Source organism: Myxocyprinus asiaticus, chromosome 6 (genome assembly GCF_019703515.2).
Source record: "Myxocyprinus asiaticus isolate MX2 ecotype Aquarium Trade chromosome 6, UBuf_Myxa_2, whole genome shotgun sequence".
Taxonomy (NCBI): Eukaryota; Metazoa; Chordata; class Actinopteri; order Cypriniformes; family Catostomidae; genus Myxocyprinus; species Myxocyprinus asiaticus.
The window spans coordinates 20123009-20139091 of record NC_059349.1 but is presented as its reverse complement, the minus strand read 5'-3'; the positions used below and the strand labels follow the sequence as shown (position 1 = coordinate 20139091).

Genomic DNA, 16083 nt, shown 5'->3' with positions numbered 1-16083 from the left:
TACATTGCTGAACAAACATAGAATTTTCATTTTGGTGAACTATCCCTTTAAGGGCCGCCAGCTTATCGTTATTTTAATAAGTTTATATTGCAAATTTGTTAAATATTTAATTTGAATGTAAACCTGTTGTTATGATTCTAAACTTCTTGTCAATCTGGACTGAAACATCGAACACTACAATCCCTCTTTTAAGGTTAAACCTCACTAAATACCTGTTTCTCATTAGCAACCACATTGCTGGAGACTAGTACAATCGATTCGTGAACGGCCGAATTCTCACGAAGATTTCCGAAAATCCGTGCTGCAACCTGAGCCAGCCAGGGAGGGAGAAAGCGTGATTCAGGGGAAGGCAAGCAAAGAAAGTAGAGTGTCCGACCGTACTGGAACAGAAGTCTGTGAGACAAACTCTGGATTCGCAACAATAGAAGCTTTTCCACTTTGCCTTAGTTATAGCAGCCGGTCTCAATAACGGGATTATAACGGCCGCGTGGCACATTAGTAGGGGGAAGAGTCGTTACTCTGTGGAATCAAAGAATTTAAAAGTGGATTTGTACGTGGTCAACTGAACCGGGTGAAACGAGCGGTTGCCGTGCAGAGAAAGAAATGCAAACCGCGGCGGAACGGAGAGACGGTGAGTGCAATGCATTTCCACCTTTATTCGGTCTTGTTAATGAAATTTCATGGGTACAAAGCTGTGCTTTTAAGGTTATATTTATTCGCATTAAAACGCGTGCTTCTTAAACCACAAGGCTTGAAATGAACGTGAAATTTCCCAGTCAGAAACTAACGGATGAGTTTACGTCAGCTATGCTAGTTCATTTGCTAACCCAACCGTTTAAAAAACTAACAGGTCGTTAGTTTGGGGTGGTTTGCACATAGGACCAATGCAGATGAGCTCTTCTCCCAGTATAGCTATTTATGAGCAAGGGTGGCAAGATTTTGTCGCTGTAACTCTCATTATAGTTCCTCGTGGTCTAAATTGTCTTGCAGGGCGCAAATTGGTTCTTCAGTTTATCGTAACTGTCTCGAAAATGAATTAGCTAATTGTGACTAAGTTTAACTATTGACCACAGGTAATCTCAAATGCATTGCACGTAATTCCTCAGGTTCATGCAGCAGGCAGTTCTCTAAAAAATAAACATAAAACAAGTGTCGCGGGACATTCTTCTATCACTGCGCGCGAGCTCAGCTCTCCAAAGATGCTTGGTTTTATGTAAAATATGTTTGCTATATTGTAGTGCTGTGCAAACGAAACGTTTTGTTTATTGTATGTATACATTTTAAATGATACTGGGGGGGGGGGGCATAAGGAAATTAATTCCAAACCCGTACAACATGGATAAGAATTAGTGCCTTTTTTCAAGATGCCACCTTTCGCGGATGAGCGTGCATATACACACTCATACAAATGTTTTCGTCTTTTCTTTTTCTAGCCTTAAGAGAACGATGTCTGCCAAATAATGCTAAAAACAGTACAGCATTTCTAATCGAATTACAGTCAGACATTGCTATATCATGTGATTACTTTTATGTATGTCTAAACTAGAATATGTTACAGAGCAGTTCGATTCAAATTAGAGGCATTCCGCACTGTTAGTATAATTGGCTGGTTTCGCAGATATTATGTGATGGGCTTCACAGAAAGGTGTTTGTTGCGCTGAGATTGGAACAAGATGTAAAACCTCACGGATCAGCTTTGTGTGTTAATATTATACCTCGCGTGGCGGGGCGCGAGCAGAACAATGACATCGTTGTTGTACTACAGATATTAAGCATTATTTGTTACGCTGGTTTGCTAACCTTTCTCAGGTCTTTCCATACAGCAATTTCGTCCGTCAGTAGTTATTTTAGGAAGTGAGCCCATATACGTGACCTTACAGTAGGTGAGCACTCTTTAAGCCTGAGCTTCAACCTTGTAGAGTTTATATATATATAAGGATATGAGGTGTTTCAGAGTACACATGTAACATTTCAGCAATATCAGTGATCTGGGAATCGAGACTAAGTTTCCTGCAATTGCAGCATAAGTCTTAAATAATTTGGCTAAGGACAACATAATCTTCTTGATCATTTGGTACTGGATTCAGTCTGTGTAATTAGTTTAATAGTCCGTCAGTTCTGGTTTTGTAGAAGATGCTCCTAAAGCTGTTGGATGGTTTGGGAAAAAAGGTCTGTGTTTTAACGGCCATAAAGATGAACTGACAATATCTCCACCAGTATCACAAACTTACACACATGTGATTGTATCAGGGGCACACTGATGTCAATGCATTTACTGCTTTGCTGAATCACAAGGCAACGCTCAGAGTTGAAATCAGTGTTACCTGGCGAAACTAATGAACAAATTGGTCGAAAAACCAATAGGTTAAGCAAAGCTATAATAATAACAAGCCTGTGAATGATTTTCTGGATACTGTTTACAGTGAACATGTTTTACTTCAAAAACACAAGTGTCATAGCAGTCATTAATGAGCATGAAGCCATAGCAGATATACCCCTGATTTGGATCTTTTGCAACATTTGCCTTTTATTCAAGTATGCATGTGCATGTTTTTGTGTTTCTACCATTTGGTACGTCTTCATGCCACCCTCTTACCTTCAGTCTGGCAGTGGGAACTAATTGGCACTTTCAGAACACAGGCCCTCTGTTGCCACATGCCGAAAAGCCACTTGGTGCTTTTCAAACTAACTTCCTTTTTGCTGACGCTGTCTTATGGTTTCCATATGCGCTGAATTTGGGTAATTTTAGGGCCTGCGCTCTAATGAGAGATTTTATTTCTGTAGTGCATCAGTTGTGGTGTTGGGTATCAACATTTATAGGACTCATATCTGGGAACTGCAATTCTCTTGGACTTCTCAAGGGCATATTGGTTTCTGGCACGGGTATACATGGATTTTAACACTTTTGTTAAGAGACACTGTGGCACGTTATGGTAGAAAAGTTTCAGTGTTTTAGGAACGACCCAAAAATGTGTCTTTTCTGTCCCCTCCAAACAGTAGTGGAAAGAGTACTGATTTTTTTTTACTTAAGTAAAAGTACTGCTATTGAAGAAATAATTCACTTGAGTACAAGTAGAAGTACTGAGAAATATTATAACTCGAGTAAATAATAAGCCAAAAAACTACTCAAGTAATTACGTTACAAGTTACTTTATGAAAATGATATCATATATATATATGCTTCCATTTTTAGAAAACAAAGACAGTTTTGTTCTTGAAAGAAATTGATGCTTCCTTTCACCAAAGATGCATTAAATTGAACAAAAATACTGCCTAAATCATTAATTGCAAATTATTATTACAGTTTGAAATAATTGTTTTTAATATTTATTCCTGTTTTTCTTTACCTGTGATGGCAAACATATACTGTGTCACATATTCCTTACAAAAGCATTCTAAAGTGCTAATTTGTGACTCAAGAAAATTTACTTATTAATAGAACAATTGAAAATGGTTGCGCTACCATGTGGAAATCACAATAGTGTGGGTTTTTTTCCCCCCCATTTGCTGAGGTATTGCGTTCTTACAAGTTGCTTTACACTTGCAAGTCAAATTTTGGTTTAAAAATAGGCAAAAAGAAACTTTTTCCTTTAGTCTATTGTTTTAGAGAGAAGCTTTATAGACAGATAAACATTGGCACATGGCAGGGGAGTACAGTAAAGCACCATGAGTGAGAGTGTTACCTGGTAGGACAGTTTATTTTGAACAAGAAGGGCGAACGGTTACGGAAATTAATGCAGGGGTACAATACTGAACTGATGCGGATTAATGGAAGCGGATAGTGCGCACGATGGTGCAAGGAACCAGACAGCGGGAAAAAAAATAATGTTCAGTGAAAAATCAAAAGAAGATCACAATGTATGTAATTGCAACTCAGATATTATTAATAAAACATGGGAACTTGTGTGGGCATTTTTTGCCTCAATATTTTGAATTTAATTAATAGTAAATCCCCCTGATAATTTCCGACACTATTGGCATTGTATCTTTCTAAGGTATTTAAAAGTTTGTATTAGATGTATAGTATCAAGTAAACAAGATATCGCCACATATGAACTCCGCAAAAAAGAAACGTCCTCTCACTTTCAACTGCTTTTATTTTCAGCAAACTTAACGTGTAAATATTTGTATGAGCATAAAATGATTCAACAACTAAGACATAAACTGAACAAGTTTCACAGACATGTGATTAACAGAAATGGAATAATGTGTCCCTGAACAAAGGGGAGGGGGTCAAAAGTAACAGTCAGTATCTGGTGTGGCCACCAGCTGCATTATGTTCTACAGTGCATCTCCTCCTCATAGACTGCACCAGATTTGCCAGTTCTTGCTGTGAGATGTTACCCCACTCTTCCACCAAGGCACTTGCAAGTTCCCAGACATTTCTGGGGGGAATGGCCCTAGTCCTCACCCTCCGATCCAACAGGTCCCAGACGTGATCAATGGGATTGAAATCCGGGCTCTTTGCTGGACATGGCAGAACACTGACATTACTGTCTTGCAGGAAATCATGCACAGAACGAGCAGTATGGCTGGTGGCATTGTCATGCTGGAGGTTCATGTCAGGATGAGCCTGCAGAAAGGGTACCACATGAGGGAGGATGTCTTCCCTGTAATGCACAGCGTTGAGATCACCTGCAATGACAATAAGCTCAGTCCGATGATGCTGTGACACACCGCCCCAGACCATGACGGACCCTCCACCTCCAAATTGATCCCGCTCCAGAGTACAGGCCTCGGTGTAACACTCATTCCTTCGACGATAAACGCGAGTCTAACCGTCACCCCTGGTGAGAAAAAAACACGACTCGTCAGTGAAGAGCATTTGTTTTGCCAGTCCTGTCTGGTCCAACGAAGGTGGGTTTGTGCCCATAGGCGACGTTGTTGCTGGTGATGTCTGGTAAGGACCTGCCTTACAACAGGCCTACAAGCTCTCAGTCCAGCCTCTCTCAGCCTATTGCGGACAGTCTGAGCACTGATGGAGGGATTGTGTGTTCCTGGTGTAACTCGGGCAGTTTGTTGCCATCCTGTACCTGTCCCGCAGGTGTGATATTCGGATGTACTGATCCTGTGCAGGTGTTGTTATACGTGGTCTGCCACTGCAGGGATGATTAGCTGTCCTTCCTGTCTCCTTGTAGCGCTGTCTTAGGCGTCTCACAGCACGGACATTGCAATTTACTGCCCTGGCCACACCTGCAGTCCTCATGCCTCCATGCAGCATGCCTAAGGCACATTCAAGCAGATGAACAGGGACACTGGGCATCTTTCTTTTTTCAGAGTCAGTAGAAAGGTCTCTTTAGTGTCCTAAGTTTTTATAACTGTGACCTTAATTGCCTACCGTCTGTAAGCTGTTAGTGTCTTAACGACTGTTCCACAGGTGCATGTTCATTAATTGCTTATGGTTCATTGAACAAGCATGGAAAACATTGTTTTATCCCTTTACAATAAAGATCTGTAAAGTTATTTAGATTTTTACTAAATTATCTTTAAAATAGAGTGTCCTAAAAAAGGGATGTTTCTTTTTTTCTGAGTTTGTCAAATTACATTGTGTTAATATTTGACACAGTTAAAACATTGCCTACCTTAAAAACAAGTGAAGTTTGATCGGTGGTTAAACGTGTTCAGATGGTTCCCTCGTACCTGAATGAACAGCTCCTTTCCAGAATAAAATGAAATATGCAGGAAATCACAGTATTATAGTTCTTATGTAGTGACAGGGCAGAAAGTCTCGGAGAAGCTAGAGAAGAGAGGACACTGGCGGCAGTTTATGAGAGCTACTGTGCTCATGATGATACTGTGCCCTGCGGGCTTCCGTCGTGCTGCCCACAGCATGTTTAGTTTATAAACAGATTTAGCACGTATAACTTTCTTATTCCCAAAAATTAGTGCCTCAATATTGGCCTTTCCAAGAGCAATGACGAATAAACATGTAGAGACAGTGCTCAGTGTCACTCACAAACACCATCAGGGTAACACAGGTGAAATTAAAATAATGCAATTAACATTAACTAAACAACATCAAATATAAAACAGAACACCGCAATGTAGATAAGTGATATTAAAAATAAGAAACATAACTATTCCCATAAGATATAATGAAATGTGATGGGTGAAGCAGAGAATTCTGGGAATGCCCGATTATTGTTTTTACCTTAATTTGAACAATAATTTATCATAAAAAGTACATGTACTGTTTTTATCGTGAATTATTAGGTAAAATCCTACTTTTTACATCTAAAAAGGGCAATTTTTACTGTCTTTGTGTATTGTCTTTTTAAATATATTATTGTTTTACCATATATTTTAAGGTAACTACCTGTTAACCAATTAATGTTTTTTTTTTTTTTTTACTCTAGCATTTTTACAGTCTTTTGCCGTTAAAAATACTGACATTTTTTATAGTGTAGGTTTAGTTGCTTGGCCCGTGAATACAGTAGTAGCTTTTTTTTGGGCTTGACAGAGCAAATCATGTATAGAGGAAAACCAACTGCACTTGTTGCGTTTGGCTAGTTCTTCCCAAGTGGCTGTCAATGAGTAAGTTTACATGCACGTTCTTACTACAATTTGCTTAAAAAGCCATCAACATGTGTGATCGTGTAAACGCATTAAACAGCTTTCCTTTATCAGTGTAAGGTCATAAATGGTTTCGACACAGGTAGATTTTTGCCCACACCTTTACTGGCATTACTATCGGCTAATGCTGAACTGGTGTGCATGTAAACGGGTTCAATGAAACTGCAAATGTATAAATATTTCTCAGCATTTCTTCAGTGTTTAGAGGACTGTGAAGTAGTTAAGTGTCTGCAAGCTAATTCTGAAGTAATTTGGCTGCTGATTGGAAACAGCTTCTCCATTAGTGGCCCTGCTGGTGGCATTATAAACCATTTACACCATGGTTTTATGGGACATCTCCATTTAAACAAAAAGTGGAATGAGACATTGGCCCAGAAATATCCCAGACTATTTATAAGAATAGTGAGGTCATTTTGAAGCACCCCCATGTTTTAAGTTCTACATTATGTGCTTAAGTAACAGCTTTGATGGTTTGCACAAATTTTTGCGGTAATTGGAGAGGCCTTGCCTTGATTTATTTTAGTGACTATCTTAGTAAGACAGACAAAAGAAACACTGTATGTCTAAGCACACCTAACACAGATCCTAATGTAGCTGTTTTAATGGGTGTAGCATGGCATGGCACGGCAATAATGCCATAAGCCACTTCCAGGCGTCTCGATCGTGGCTCTGTGTTAGGAGAACTGTAAAACACAATTTGTGGTTTGTGTTTTGGTGTGACTTATTAGTTTAGCGTGTTAGTCACCGGGCCCCTGTTGCCATTGTGGTGGCTCCATTAGGCAGAAGGACGTGTCCGAAATACGATTACTGCCACTGAGTCGTGTGAAGGTGACCTCCCCGTCCACCCTACCCTAACCCAAACATACAGACACATGTACATGATTTCCCTCGCTGTCTTTGTTGATGCTCTTGATGCTACTCTTTTCTGTTGCCGCAATCTTCAATAATCCAATAAAATCAGTCAGCCGCTTGTCATATTGACATGCACATGATCCCGTGCGCTGTCACTCTGGAAGATGAATGTTGAGGGAGTTGAGAAGCGCAACACATATAGGGAGGTTTCCTTACCATTTATGCAGCATTAATGACCTTGTATATTTAACAATTAAAAAATTTGCCTTTGGCTCTTTTAAATATTGATGAGGAAAGAAAGCTTTTACAGTTCTCTTTGGGGAGCAGTGACTTCACAGATTGCGTATTTGATTTGACTGTCAAACAGTGATTTTATTCCAGTGTTGGATTTTGTTGTGTAGCTCAGTCATGATAGCGTTCATAAAACAAATGGTAATCTACACAGCACATGGAATGGAGGGCAGCTCTGTCAAACATGACATTCAAAGACCAATCATTTTTGTTGTGAAACTCAGGGGGCAGGAGAGTTAATTGATTTAAATAATCTTATTGTAGGGATGGGAATCGTTAGTAGTGATTCTGGTTCTGGTTCCATAACCAATCTTACTTATGAGGAAGAACTCAAAAGTGAGGACAACACTGGCTGATTTCACTGTAGATTCAAAAGAGTTTGCTTATAAGAGTAATTTAAGGAATTGGACTACACTTGTCTCGCTGTGTATTTCACGCTGTATATTCACAGCTTTTTTTTATTCACAGGTGGTTGTTTACTGGCCCACCCCCAAGCCTTTGCCTGTTTTAATGTCGTCAGGTCTCTTACAAAAGGAACAGCATGCCTCTCAAATAAGTCAGTGATTTGAGGTGTAGGCCTAATTCAGGCCGTTAGCACAAATGGTTCAGGACGAGCTATGCGCCAAAGTTTTATACTTAGGATTAGAGGTTTGCTCAAATCCATAACACCAAGTATGAGAAATATTAATAGTGCATTAGCAAGCACCACTAATTACACATCTTGCGGACGTTCTGAAGGGTGTTTGCTTGGTTTATCAATTAGGATTCAAAATGCAAAGATGGTTTAGTACTGTAATTTGGCATAATTGCAGTCCAGTGTAAGTTCTAAAGGTCAGCACTGACCATATGCTCCTAAATAGTTATATTTGTTGAATTTAGCAAACAGTATGTTTTTTTTTTAACTCAGAAATACCCCCGCTAGCATTTTCTTCTTTCTCAGTGGAGAATCACTGCTTGAATTAACACTGTGGAATATTCTGAAATCATCCTGACTGAATGCAGAAAACAAAGAAGACAAATATTTCTGTCAGCCCTTATAGACAAAATCCTTACACAAAGAATGCAGCAATTGTTGTAGTACTTTTGTTGGGAGGTAGATGCTGTCTTAAGCTGTTTTATACAGGTTCTTGGACAGGGTTTGTAGTTTTTGTTGGAAATGGTTTTTTTTTTTTTTAGTTCCACTGAGTGCAGCCTCCATACTGTATCATGAGGATAAGAGGAACAGAATACAGGAGAACGGGAAGATGCAATTTTGGCACTTTATCTTCCACTGTTGTGCCAGATGGAGATGACAGGGGGAGTCCTGGCATAGAGGGGTGCTGGTGACTGCTGAACCATCGCAGAAGGGCCCACAAACTTCCCCCTCATGCCAACTGTGTCTGTTCACTGGACAAAGACAATAATACACCATTTAAACAGAAAAGGCAACCATGGCAAAATGGATGGTTTTTCATGTACTGTAGGTGAGGTTTGTATATGAACACAGAGCTTTGCCGCCACTTATTTGCTTTATAACAGAGGTTTATGATAACAATGAAGAAAGTGTTACTGTGATGGGAGAACATAAACAAGCCGAGATATGTGATATATAATGCATTAGACACTCAATTAAATTCAGTATCGGTTCAGTTCAGCAATTCTGCTTTTCACAATACATATTGTTTCATGCCGCTTTACAAATAATAGTACGTCCCAATGAGCAAGCCAAAGGCTGCAGTGGCAAGGAAAAGCTAAGATGTTCAAGTGAACCTAGATTCATGAAGTCAAGTCACCTCAAGGGTTTTTCACACAGATGATTTGAATTAACAAAGCGACTAGCATCATTCACTGTCATTGAGTGCGTTTACATGCACACCAGTATGCTGATAACTACCAAAAATCAGCTTAATAAAAAAAATCTGAAAACAATATTTTTTTTTAAATAAGTGTTTTAAAATAATTAGGTTATTCTCTGCTTTTGACGTCAAACTTAACAGGCAACACATAACATTTGTGCACATTGGATAAATCGGCACGAATCCCATTAAAGATGTTTACATGCAGAGCGAAATCAGGGTAATGGACAAAAATCTACTTCTGCCAGTCGGTTTATTATTAAGCCTTTAATGACTTGTCACCCCAAAAAAGGTAAACTGTTTAAGGTGGTTGCATGACCTAACATGTTGTTGTTAAACAGTGTCACATTGTGCATGTAAATGTACTCCATTAGATTTGGCAGTTTGAGGCAATGTGAGCGACCGTGAACATTGGCAATGCGACAGAGCTGAGCTGACTTGAACTTTATGCAAATACATAGTGATGCAATGTGGCGATCTACCAAGAGGAATGCAGATAGTCAGTACGTTAATATGCACTTTAAAAGTTCAGTTTCAGTTGGACTAAAACAATAATTTGCATTTTCAAATGTAATGTAAATACTTTAGTCAGATTTTTGCGAAAAGGGACTAACAGACCTAGATAATGCTATTCTAGCTCGACTACACGTTAACCCTTTAAGCTCGAAAGGGCCCGCGAGGAAAAAAAAAAATCAAAATATTTACAACTACAGTAAATGGGTATCGTTGGAAAGCTTAGAAGCTCTTCTTTCCAATACATGCAGGCATTATGACCAAAACTGAACAAGTGCTTTAAAATCTGCAGACAAATCAGAAGTGTTCCGTTTTGATATTCAAAAATAAATAAAAATTGCACTACACATATTGCGATCAGTAAAAACATCAAACTGATCAAATAGTCATGTGTCATATGTTGTTGGAAAGCTCTCAAAGAGTAGAATACAACCAACCTGTTTGTTTTACTCACAGACAAACATATATAGCAAGTAATAGCTCATAAATGGACAATTATGTTGGTGTTGCTTGTATGCTGCATTTTTGCTTATAACTTCATGAAAAATTAACTGAACATAAAATATTTTTCAAACGAGCCCACACACACAAGGTAATCGGATGCATAGATCATTAGATAATCCACACAAAGGACAATATTACATATGGCCACCAGGAGATGGTGCCATGTAAATGACACAGACTCAGTGATGCAGACTCTTTGAGTCAAAAGGCACTCTGTGAAATCTTATTACTAAAATCATGTCTCCATGCTATGCATACCTTTAGTGATTGTTGTGTTTGCATGTGTAATTAGTTTGTGTACAATTATTGTTTTTTAGTTGTTTGGAGACGTTTTTGGACACTATGATTATATTTGTAATGCTATAACTTTTAAATGATTAGTCGTATCAACACAAATGTTTTCCCAGATACAGCTGACATGATTGGGAACAAAACAAAAGCAGATTTTCGGAGCCATCTTATTTACACCCAGAGATATATAATGTAAAAAAAGAAAATTTGTGGCTAAATTTTTTGTGTGGTTTTTCATAGGGCTGCCCCCGATAGTCGACCAAACGTTAGTCGATAAGAAGAGTCTTGGTCGACCAAGTTTCGATTGGTCGGTTGGTCGCAGAAAAAAAAAAAAACTCCACAGGAAGCCGACGGACACCGGTATTACCGCTGGTTGGACGCTAGGTGGTACTATGGGGTAATTTTCGTTAAGCAGGGTTAGGGTTAAGCCTACACAAAACAAGACACCTTGATTTCTAACTTTGAACATTATTTTTTATTTATTTTAACTAAACATTCAAATTAAACTGGAAAACAATTAAGTGCAATTAAAACGTTTGTTGTTCAACTTTTTGAAAGATGATTTACAACAGTTGTGAACAGCTCTCTGGCAAAGAACATACTTCATTTGTGCATTCTCTACCGGTCGGGTTTTTTGTTGTCTGGGAATATACATTGTGTGTGAATAAATTTGTTTTGTTCCCTCTTTCACAATATATATATATATATATTGCAATATCCAATTGGCAACCCCTGGGCTGAGGGATCGGTGAATATTCTTGCTTTAGTGATTTTGCATTGAAAATGTAATTATAAAGTTCCATTACCTTGTTACACAGGTCTTTTGACAGTTCTTTTCTGCTCCCCATGGCTCAGTATCTAGCCTGCTCAGTGCATCCACGTGAGAGCTAACAAACTCATTGACTATTTATACACAGGCACTAATTGAAATTTAAAAAGCCACAGGTGTGGGAAATTAACCTTTAATTGCCATTTAAACCTGTGTGTGTCACATTGTGTGTCTGTAACAAGGCCAAACATTCAAGGGTATGTAAACTTTTGATCAGGGCCATGTGGGTGATTTCTGTTATCATTATGATTTAAAAAGGAGCCAAACAACTATGTGATAATAAATGGCTTCATATGATCACTATCCTTAAATAAAAGACTGTTTTTTTTTTTTTTGCATGATCAGTCATATTTTCAAAATCAATGCCAAAACTTCACAATTTCTGCCAGGGTATGCAAACTTTTGAGCACAACTGTGTGTATATATATATATATATATATATAAGTAAATAAATTAATATCATAAAAGTGCGACTAGTCGACTAATGGCTTAAATTAACGCCTACAAGTCGACTAGGAAAATCTTTGGTCGGGGGCAGCCCTAATTTTTCAGCAGTTTCTTAGGCTGAGAGTCTCAGAATGTACCATAATCTATATCATTAAAAAATGTGAAAGTTTTCTTAACAATGATACCAAACACTTGACCCTTTTGTCAAGTTATAAGCCTTTAATTTTTAGTATGCCACTGAAACAGGAAATCTTTAAAAATCTTTAAGTTCCTTCAAATATTCAATTAGATTATACATTGTGTCGTAAATTCTTGGACAGACTGTAGCTTGACTACGCAAAAACCTGCTGTACCTTGATTATAACTGCCCATGAACATACTGACTGAAGCAGTGAGATTCCCTGCCTATTACAGTTGGATACAGCAGTAAATGCCTGCTAGCAAGAGCAATACAGTGCGAATGCCCCTTTAGACTCCGTAATTAGTGTAATGGACTTGAATACAGCCAAAGTTGGAGACTTTTATGGATCTCGCTAATTGAATATACATTTTGAGCTTCTGACAAAATTATTTCATAAACTGCAAGTGATGTTGCGGACAAACTGTAAGCCTGGAAACTCAATGTTGGATGTCTCTCGCACTGAAGGACTGCTCTGTTTTTCTAGAAAGCCATGACTGGATGAAATCCAGTCTTTAACAGGAAGCAAATGACTCTCATAAAATTAACTAAGGTAAAGCAATAAAAAGCTCATAAAGACTCCGTTAAGATCTTGTTCCTGGATGCCAGTATCCCAACATGCTTTTCCCACAGAACATCAGGGTAAGGGACAGTTTTTTTTCTTTAGACATGTCACACATACTCAAATACTGTATATAATGGACTCCAGGGAGGATGTTTGTGTTTTTCTGGGTTAAGTTTTCTGATTTTGGTTTGCATTGTTTGTTCCAGCATGCTGATGAAAGTACAAACACATTAACATGTGCATAAATATTTTCCACATAGAGATTATTTAAATGTCCATGTCTAGTTTAGAAGGTTTTGAAGACTTTGTCTCTTGGGTACACCCTGCATTCACATTTGAAGTTTTTCTGGGAAAATCAAAGAGCAGTACTCTACATCACATTTGGGTAAATGTGGTTATTCAAGAACCAAGTGTTCCCACATTACACTTTAAATGAATAATTTACAGCACTTTTATATGGTGGCAAGACGTGGACAGTTCATGCAGTGCAAGCTACAAGATTGAACCTTCCTTTTTTTGCTTACATTGGAAAAACAAGGATGCCTACAAGCCAGACTGGAGACCTCTGAATATTGATACACAGCACAAAGGCAACGCTGCACATAACCAAACTAGGTGCTGACGTATTCTATGCTATATGACTACAGCATAGAAAAGGTAAGGAGATTACCATCAGCCCGGCAGAGGACACAGGGAGAGGCCGCAATCAGTGCAGTGCCACCACCTACCAGGATACAGACAGTGTGGAAGAAACTGTCACCTCATCATCTGTAGTATTAGTCACAGCTGATGCTGTTCCAGACTCACCTGACCACCTTAGATGCAACCCGTGGTCAACATCGGACTAAAGGAGGACAAGAAGTAACATCTGCTACACTATAAAAAGTTAAATTGCTCTTGTTACCTAAGAAATCAAATGAAATTTACCATGAAATCGAAATTGGAGTTTTGTGGTGCTAATTTACTCCTGAAAGTTGACAAAAATATCTTTTTGCAGATGTACACATTTAAATTTAACAGTCTTTGTCTTCCTCAAACACTGACCAAAATGTGAATGACTCATGTTGCACTACAGAAATGTTTGTCCTGTCAGATGCTCTCTAGAATGAGAGTCCCTCCCCCAATACCACCTGCAACTGACTAGCAAGTAGGTTCATGGCTCTAAATGTGTCAAGTGTGGTCATTTAGAAGCTGTTTCTACCTAATCTGACTCTTATGGGGCTTTCCCACTGCACTGTACAGCTCGACCCGACTCTGGTCGCTTTTTGGGGGTTTTTCACTGTGGATAGTACCTGGTACCTGGTACTTTTTTTAGTACCACCTTGGTAGAGGTTCCAAGCGAGCCGAGCCGATACTAAATGTGACGTCAAAACCCTGCAGATCACTGATTGGTCAGAGAGAATCGTCACTACCAGCGTCACTGGATTTGCGACACGGGACATCAACCCACTAGTTTTAAAGTTAGCAACAACGATAGCAATATCATTTGTTCACGTGACTTTCGAATTGTAAAAAGAAATGGCTGTGCGCAAAACCACGCCGTGGTCAATGAACGAGGTGCAGACGTTCCTCTCGTTAGCGATGAACGAAACGACGTGAAACGAAAAAGTCTTTCAGGAAGTGTCTCAGCTGTTGGCCGCACACAGCTACCACCAGACCTACCAACAGTGTAGGGAAAAATAAAAAAAAACTTAAAAGTGACTACAGAACCATCAAGGACAACAACAGCCGGAGTGGTTCAAACAGAAGAAAGTGGAAGTGGTTCGACCAAATGGACGCTATCTATGGCAATAGACCAGCGAGCAATGGGAGGGAGAGTGCCACGATGGAGGATGGTACGTTTTGTTACGTTAACTCTATATTCTGCTTGAAAGCTTCACTTTATTTAGTTGACCAGCTACTGGAAAGCTTGCTTCTAAAACAACCAGGCCAATTTAACTGTTACACTTGTGTAAAATCACCATGCAACATCTGCTTTATGCAGCACAATGAGCTAGTAGCTAACAGCTAGTGGTCGTGTTATTGTTTATGGTCAGTAATGTTTGTGTCGCGTTTAAGATGTCACGGCAGTAGAGGTGGCGCAACTATGACGATCAGCCTATAATCCCACCCACGTTGAGGCGGCACTAAACTGCAGTGGAAAAGCAAGCTCAGAAAAGTAAAGCGAGCAGAGTCGAGTTGAGTCAAACCATAATGTGCAGTGGAAAGGTGCCATTAAACTTTTTTCCGTTGGTGGAACCCAGTGTAGTCAGGTTGATTCAGTCCTATTATATTAAAACCAATTAATTTAGATGTCACAATGTGAAGCAAATTTTTAGGTTACTTGACAAAACATTTTGATATACTTTTTTGACAGAGGATGAGCCATGTAAACTGTGATAATAGGCATTTTCATGGCTCCTCAGCCTGAGGAGTTGATTAATTGATTTATTGATTTAAAATGATATGGTGTCAAAATTAAATTAATTTGCACCTTTAACAATTGTTTAACAGGATCCTGACAGGCTAACATATCTTGCTTCTTTAGAGAGGACAGAAGCGATTAAGTTCTCACCCATTATTAAAAGACTTTGGGTGTCATGATTCAAATTTTGATTATTGTTCTCAACACAATATTTTTTGTCTTCAAATAGTTAAAAGCATATTAGCTTGGAGAAATATTCTCTGGTCTGATGAAACAAAACTTTAACTGTTTGGCCATAATGATCATCATTATGTTAGGAGGAAAAAGGGTGAGGCTTGCAAGCCAAAGAACACCATCCCAACCGTGAAGCATGGAGGTGGCAGCATCATGTTGTGGGGGTGCTTTGCTGCAGGGACTGGTGCACTTCACAAAATAGATGGTATCATGAGGAAGGAAAATTACGTGGATATATTGAAGCAACATCTCAAGACATCAGCCAGGAAGTTAAAGCTTGGTCGCAAATGGGTCTTCAAAATGGACAGTGTCCCCAAGCATACCTCCAAAGTTGTGGCAAAATGGCTTAAGGACAACAAAGACAAGTTATTGGAGTGGCCATCACCTAAGACGGGGAATGTTTTCTATTTCAGGAATTGTGAAAAACTGAGTTTAAATGTATTTGGCTAAGGTGTATGTAAACTTCTGAATTAAACTGTACATAGTTATGTATGGTAAGAATGTTACATCTGAGATATATATTGTGAAAAGTGTCAGTTACCATTAAGATTATATAAGAATTACCAT

At 38.8% G+C, this 16083-nt stretch overlaps 1 protein-coding gene across 1 annotated transcript in view; it reads left to right on the top strand.

The window, feature by feature from the left end:
• Nucleotides 1-358: 358 nt before the first annotated feature.
• LOC127442429 (receptor-type tyrosine-protein phosphatase F) overlaps nucleotides 359-16083 on the top strand; it is a 301235-nt gene continuing 285510 nt past the window's right edge. The window contains exon 1 of the mRNA XM_051700458.1: nucleotides 359-631. The gene's annotated coding sequence lies outside the window, so the exon portion shown is untranslated. The remainder of the gene's footprint in view (nucleotides 632-16083) is intronic.